Here is an 8,075-nt window from a genome sequence, read left to right on the forward strand (position 1 = left end):
GTTTTGTTGGCAAAGCCATATTTATATGTTATCAATTCCTCTGCGTACATCCCACAAAGCCGGCCGCGGTGGTCGAGCGGTTCTAGGCGCTTCAGTCCGGAACCGCATGACTGCTACGGTCGCAGGTTCGAATCCTACCTTGGGCATGGATGTGTGTGATGTCCTTAGGTTGGTTAGGTTTAAGTAGTTCTAAGTTCTAGGGAACTGATGACCTCAGATGTTAAGTCCCATAGTGCTCAGAGCCATTTGAATGTCCCACAAAATACAACCACTTCATGTTACATATTTCGGTCCGCTGAAAATTGCTTTCAAAAAGAAATCTGACGAATTCATGAGATCAAATTTATACAGAAAGATAAGACTATATGACATTGCTAATATCTTCAGTGTTGTGTATATGGATGTGGCAACAATTGAGAAAGGCGTTTTGAGTTTGAAAGCACTGGAAATTTCCCCAGTATATGCAGATAAGTTTAAAGAAGAGGACTTCACACCATCTCAGTCTGTATTCCCTTTCGTGGTAGATGATCAAGAAGATGAAGAGGCCAATCATTTTAAAACTAACTACTAATCTGTAGAGCTTCGTCCAAACATAAGTAGACCTAAATCACAACAGAGAACCTACCCTCAAGAGAGACAGAACATTCGTTTGGAAGCTGAAGGGCTTTGTGTGTTCACATTTGGTGGTTTGCTCTGAGTTCTTGGGTGCTCTGGAACGTCATCAGGAAGTAAAGCTGGGAAAATGTTTTCTAAGATGTTGGGTAAGCTATCACCAGTTCCCGAACTGGCAGTGGTTAATGTTAAGGGAGATGCAAAGCGAAAAAATCACTGTGTTATTCTAACGTTCACCCCTATGTATTTATTTCTTGGAGATAGCGAATGTAAAAGAAAGAACAAAATTATCAAGAAAGAATTACCTCCAAGAAAGCAGTAACAAACCTTTTGAAATGAAACATAAAAACTATGACAAAGAGGTGTTCTATTAAAAAGAAGAATGTCCCATTCCAGGAAACCAAAGCACTATCTTCCTGGTGTAAAATTAAATTTGAGCAATCGTCAAGTGAAGACAACATGGATTTAGATGAAAAAGCCTTATGAAGTGAAGATGAAACGTTGTTTTTGACATAAGATTAGATAATCTTGAGCTGTGCCTAGTTTGTGGAGAGTACAGCTTCAACGAGCTTTGCTTCACATGCAAACAGTGTGGACTATGGGCACACTCAGAGTCTAGTGATGCTGATTCTCCAGACAATTACATTTCTGACTTTTTTTCAGGCACCTTAAAACTTAACTTTAATCTTTTTCATATCTATCAATGGTTGTAAGCATTAACTGAATAAAAATATTATACCATTACTTAATACATTTTTCATTAAATTATTTGATTTATTGAATTTTCCATTATGTTCTTAGCTTTACAACAGATAGTATAATTATCCCATGGGTATGCCGGAATTACCTGGGTATCTGAGAAAACCCCAACACTGTGCAGACATTAAATTTAAAAATTTTAAAATATGGTTAGAGTAAAGGTAGAAGAAACAAAGATTTTTGTGGATAACCAAATAATTGTAGAGTCATATTATATTATGTTTATGTAATTATAATCAATTTTTATGTAAGTTAAAAATCGCTTTGCCTGAAGGCTGTGGTATCCCCTACCCAGATCCATCTGCAACAGAAAAAAGGAAACGCAGAAATATTTTAAAAGGACTGCTAGACGTTACTATGCCTTTGGCTGAACAATATCGTCTGTTCCGTGGCTCCAGAGAACATTCCTGGCAGAAATTAAAGGAAATTTTCTGCAGCTGATTAGACCATCATTTAAATATGACGCTGTAGAGGAAGTTGGAGTAAAGTGGCCTCTGTAAGTGAAACTGAATTTTCATGAAATCATAGCTATTAACTGAAGCATGTGGTATATACATCTCAAATCTGTAAGATATTACACCAAGTATTTATAGCTAAGGTAAGAGTATATTTTATAGGATATACTGTATAAACGTTTTTCTGAATGCAAGTTCTACACCTGCTGTGATTGGTGCTGAGTCGTTTGCTCTGCTGAAATTTTTTCTGTTCAGGACGTTCTTCCACTCGACAACTTCAAAACTGTAGAAGATCTCTCTATGAACTACACCAGTCTTCTTGTTTCTGCTTTTCGTGAAAGCGATTTTTTTTTTTACTTTTTGAATCTGGAAATTCCAGTTACCAGTAACTTTCACTGAGCCTTCCGCATATTTTTTCCAATCTTGAACAGGACATTCATTTTGTTCTAGATTCAATACTGTTGCAAATGTATGAATGTGCTGAACGTATTGGTTTTTAACTGTACTCAACTTGAGAAGTTGTCTTTCAATGTTACCAAAACCCTGTCAAGTGGAATGAATGAGTGGCCCACTATTGGGAACCACAGTTCTATTTCTACTAGACTGTCAGGAGCTTCGAGAAGAAACAAGTTACATAAAAAGCTGACCATCATCCTGTTTTCATTCTTACCCCCACATCCGTCGGAAAATACCTGAACTGTTTTCAGGTGAGTTAGTCGGTTGTGAACCATCTACTCTATTTGATTTGATCCTTTGGCATATTCATGTTCCAGCCAAATGAATGAAAACACAGTGTCGGTGTTGTGGCGGACTCCAAGGAGCTCTGATGGACTGTAAAATTGTAAAGGTACATTTGACGGGGATAATAGGGTCTGGCACCTTTGATAGTACTAGATTCTGTTGTTAGTCATAATTGAGAGTTATTTCATCCTCGTTATTTTCTTTCAGTTTTGTGCAGAACACACCAACAATCATTTTGTGGACTTTGAGCTTGGTTTTCTGGCTCTCCATGTCCGGCACTTCGTTTTTCCGCTTCAATACGATTTTCCAGCGATGAGCATGGCGAGTAGATATCAACAATGGGGCACCGAAGCCGGTACTGGAATCGTGGGAAAAAAATGCTCCTGTAGTAATCGTTTATGACGACATTTGCAGGATTCTCTTCACAATGTATGGTTCACATCTTCGTTATGCTCAGTTCACTACTTAAATAGACTCTTTGGGTGTTGGTTCCTCGCGAGTAGCGAAGTTCTGAGGGGATGGACTACTTAATATGATTTTACACACACTTTTTTTCCTCGCTTCATGGAAAAGGATTTTTCTGTCGCTTCCTCTCGGTGGGACAACCCTGTAACCCTATCTTTGTAAGTAAGTAAAACTGATAAAAAACAGCTTTGCAAACAGCAACAGTTTCGACCTCTTCGCTGCTCTTTTTCGGTAAAGGAAAATGAGTCGTGATGGTGTTTTTTTTTCCTTTCGTCCTCGCCGGATCTTAATTTAGTGATGTGGTAGGGACATGTTGAGCTACATAGTTGCCCTGCCACTCTCGGGCTCTTTTCTGGTAAAACAGTTGGTGAATTTTTCTTACATCTTGCATGGTAAGTTCGTTACATCTTAGTATTCTGAACGGATGTTTACAATCAGGTGTCTTTGGGATGGTCTTAGGTATGTATTTGAAACATGAAGGGTTGTTTACGATCAGGCAGCTTTGGGATGGCCTTGGGTATGTATGTGAAACAAAGTCCCATGCTCAAGTACACTTTTGGGGTGTTCCAACTTTGGCGACACTAGCTGCATGAGTTTTGAGGTTATGTGTGTTCGTAGAGTGCAGACAAACTGAAATATGCAGTGAGGAACGGAGAATAATGTCTGATTTTGGGATAGCTATGCATTGCATAGGTGTTTGTGGGATTTCAGTGATGTTTATTACAAAAATAAGCAATGTATTGCTGCTTCTGAGACCTTCACGTGCGATCATAACACAGAAAATTTGACAATGTCTGAGCTTCAGAGCAAAATTTATTGAATTAGAAGCACATATACAACTGAATTAAGGAAAATACAAGCAAATGTAATTCTAGCTGTGGAAACACTCTCATCTACAAGATTAAAAATCCCACCGTTCGAGTTGGCCGACTCCTTTTTTTAAGGGATATTGTTGACAGGAGGGAAGGCTACACAAATCAAGAAGCTGCATTCTTAATTCAATATTCATCTATTTAAAACGTCGCAGCAGTGCTCCCCACTCACACAACCATTCGCTTCTTAATGCAGCCTGTTCGAATTACTGATGTTAATGTTAATAATTACTACGGTTAATGTTAATAATTATTGGTGTTAATGAAAAGGTGTCATCACCAACTAAATCAGCATCTTATAGCATGCCGAGTGTTCTCGATTGTAATGCATGCATTGTGATACGTAATTTTAGTTGTGGCGAAGTGCTTCATGCATTCAGTATCTTTATTCTTTATCGCACAATTAACTCTATTTAGAAGAAACTTGGACAGTTCTGGTGATATTCTAAGATAATTAAAAGAACTTCTTGGGTCTTCCATTACAAATTATTTCAGCAAGAATGCTGAGCAACCGAGTTGACGTATTTTCATCATCCAGTCACGAATCGTTAACACGTTTCTTATTTTTTTCTTATGCAGCGATTCCACGCAACAGGCTTTAACTCCATCACAACTCGTGCGACATACAGCTGCCAAAACTTTCATTTCAGACACGACTCAGGAACCCACAAAATGACGAAACTGAAGTGTATACTGGTTTCGCCGTGTCGACAGTCAAATATGAAACCATTTGCGTGCAACTCATTCCATGCAGCGAGTGGCGCAACACAATGTCGTCGAGTAAACTATGCTTAAGTGTAGTGCATAGCACAACTACACGCGATCGCTCGCACTCCTGCGAGATCTGCTGAATTTAACACAAGTTTTCTTCAGTTTTACTACGCACCACACACTTACTTTTTGCCAGTTTCAATTTTGCAGGAATTGTACATTTAATCGGTCAGACTACGCCATTGTGTAGAGGAGAGCACAGATCATACCGTGAATTTGTTGAGGTTACGTCACCAATTAATGTCAATACAGTTTTCATTGCGTTAAAATTGCTTTAAAAATACTTTTCATGTTTTTACCTTTCTGTTTTGGAAACATTTCTCTTCCACTGAGCAGGACGCCTGTTCCTTTTCGGGGAGAGACGTCGCCCCCGGTCTCGTTCGTTATTTGTAGCTACTACGACGGGTTCGACTTCTTGCGGAATTCCTACTATTTCGATTACTCCCACTTTGTTTGTACCATCTTCTGCATTTAAACCGTCCACAAAATTACTCATTTTCTTCAAAACACTCACGCAATTACGTTAACCAACACCCTGCTAAGAATCTAAACTGTGCTTACCGGCGTATATTTCGACAGTGCAGGGGCAGCGGGAGTTTCACTACGTATGCGTTCGCTACGGCGCAGCCAACCTAACTCTGAATAAGAAAAATATCCCCTGTGATCGTAACAAACTGAAAGGTAGCTTTGAGCATCTAGACCGGTGAGTCTGATGTCAGTTGGCGTGCTTTGCATCGGGACATGGCAGTGCGACCGCCATTCCTTGGCGGATTTCGCGGACGTTGGACATTTAGCGGACTTTGCACCGGAAGACAATGTGCAGTTAGCTGCATTTGCAACCGAACATAATTTTCTACAGACATTTTCAACGGTTTACAGCGGGTTTTACACCCTGAAACCTGTTCCATCGTGTAGTCGCTGAAAAGATCTATACGTCAGTGTGCCCAATTCAAAATCGACAAAAAATTCATTTAGTGGTTTTTTTTTCATCTGGGCTACTCATTTGTTCTGCTTCATTAATCATCAGTTAAACTGTATTATTTATAAAATTGAGTTTTACCTATAATTTTCATTTCATTATTAACATTATGTTTTGCTTACTTCAACAATTATATAAAAATACTACCCCCTCTTCCCCGAAAAATTTATTTGATGGTTTTGTTGGCTTGATGGGAATGTGGCTGTGGATGAGGAGGAGGAGGAGGGGGGAGGGAGGGCGTGACTAGTTAAAAGACCGCACCAGGCGCCAAACTACCTAGCAACGCCACACCACTTGCTATAGGTACGACATTAGGTTTGCATTCAGCGGGAGAGGGGCATATTCCGCTCTGGCCAAGCTCACTGTGTTTACCGTGGTTTCCATGTAGAGACGAATTTGTAGATGGTTCCGTAAAAAAGGCTTTGGCCAACTACTTGCTCGATTCTGTTCTTACTTCACTACAGCTATCGACCTCGCTATCGAACTTGCTGTGGACGAAAGATTGATCTTTCAACTTCCTTATTTAACGGCCGAGTGAAATGACACAGTGCTTGAGACAGTGGACTCATGTTGTGTAGAAACATGTTTCATGTCCCTCATCGAAGAATCTTCTACAGGTTTTCCATGATTTTCTTAAATCGCTTAAAGAGAATGCTGGAGCGGTTCGTGACACTTTCCTTTCTCGTAATTGTTCAGTTCGAAAGAAACTGATGAGGATTAGGCATCCTGTCGACAGTGAGCTGAATAGATGTGGATCCAGTTCGAGCTGTTGCCCCGACTCTAACGACAACGACGCTGACAGAACATTGAACACTAACATTCTTTGCTTAATTTAAGCAACGTTTCGAAAAGTATCTTATTTTACCTTTAGTTAACACGTTACAGGTGCCACAGAACTTTTACGACGCTTCTACGTGGTTCCATGTATCGCTTTTTCGAAGGTTACAATCGTCCGTCGGTCGTGGTTTCTTCCTGTGAACATTGTGTGGGTTTTAAAAAAGAAGTTTCTTTTGTGATAGCCTGCTAGCGCTACCGTTTTAACGGCTCGTGCGCATGTAATGAGATCTCACTTGATCTTCGGACGTCTTCAGTTTTATTGCGCTCACAAGTATGGGGTGCTCCGAATTCATTTGTTGGGTGTTGTGGTCCTCAAGGAATTGCTTTGAATCAAGACACATCGTTATCAGATGCTCATTTACTTCTTCTTTACAACCGATGCCTCAACCCCGTCCATCCAAATAGCTCAGAGGCTAGTTGTAAACGCCGACAGCGCGGGCGTTAAGGATTTCTCGGCAGGTAACGACGCTGACTTAATTTCTTTTACGTTCACTTGGTGACCGTTAACAAGGTAGGCTACATTCAGTGAACTCCAGTAGTTAACATACCGAAGAAACGGAAAAGTTCCGGTGGAGGGTTGTACTGGACTTAGTACAGTGGCAAGATACATTTTTCTGCAAACAAGATAAAGCCGATACTGGAGCAGTATCGGCTAAGTGTGAACGCCATGTTTAGGGCAGTTTGAATGTCGAATCTCAGTCTTCATTTTCTTTAACTGTTTTTTCACAGTATGGCCATGTGAGTTAGATTAGTTACTACGAGAAAGCAGATTATGTTTTTAAGTGTAGTATCACCCCATCGAATGGGTGACAACAATGCGTAGAGCTTAGCTGCATTGTAACTGAGGAAATCAGTGTAACACGCGCCTAAAAGAGCGCAGGAAATCCATCGAAACTCCTGCCCCGCTGTGTCGCCCTTACGAGCCTCGGCTGTGACCCTGATTAGGAACTACAAGTCAACGTGTCTGGCCTCAACAAGTCTGAGGACCAACTTCGTTCTATATTCCCGGGCAGTGGGACAGGGGGAGGGGAGGCGAAGGCTCTGCCGTTTACACCAGCTGTCGCGAGATTGGTTCGAACACTGTCTGACGTCGCGTTATATGGATCAGGCAAAATCATTGAGGTATGATACAGGGAGTTGTCAGAGAAAAATGTATTACTCGCACCACGAGATGTCCCCGATGAAAGGGGCAAGGTAAAAGAGCCCTACAAACGAGCGATTTCATTTTTCATAGTAGAATTTCTTTACACCGTGGCCTTCGAAATTCTGTTTGTTTGGTAAACCGCTAGCGAATGACTGTCTCGCCAACGATATTGCCTGCAATCAGTCGCTCGCTTAGACATAACCACTCGCGAGCAGTTAACCAAACAAAATCAAACAGAATTTCGAAGGCCACTGTGTAGTGAAATTCCACTATGAAAAATGCAGTGCAGGAGAGCTGGTAGTTGGTAGACTCTCGACTATTCGGCCTAATGTGGCGGCAGGCCAAGCAGCATAAAAAAAACAGATAAACTTGAGCTCAGACCCCAGTTATATCATTCCAAACGCCCTTTTTTACAGCAAAGGACAATTTTATTAGATTTT

Source organism: Schistocerca serialis, chromosome 2 (genome assembly GCF_023864345.2).
Source record: "Schistocerca serialis cubense isolate TAMUIC-IGC-003099 chromosome 2, iqSchSeri2.2, whole genome shotgun sequence".
Lineage (NCBI taxonomy): Eukaryota > Metazoa > Arthropoda > Insecta > Orthoptera > Acrididae > Schistocerca > Schistocerca serialis.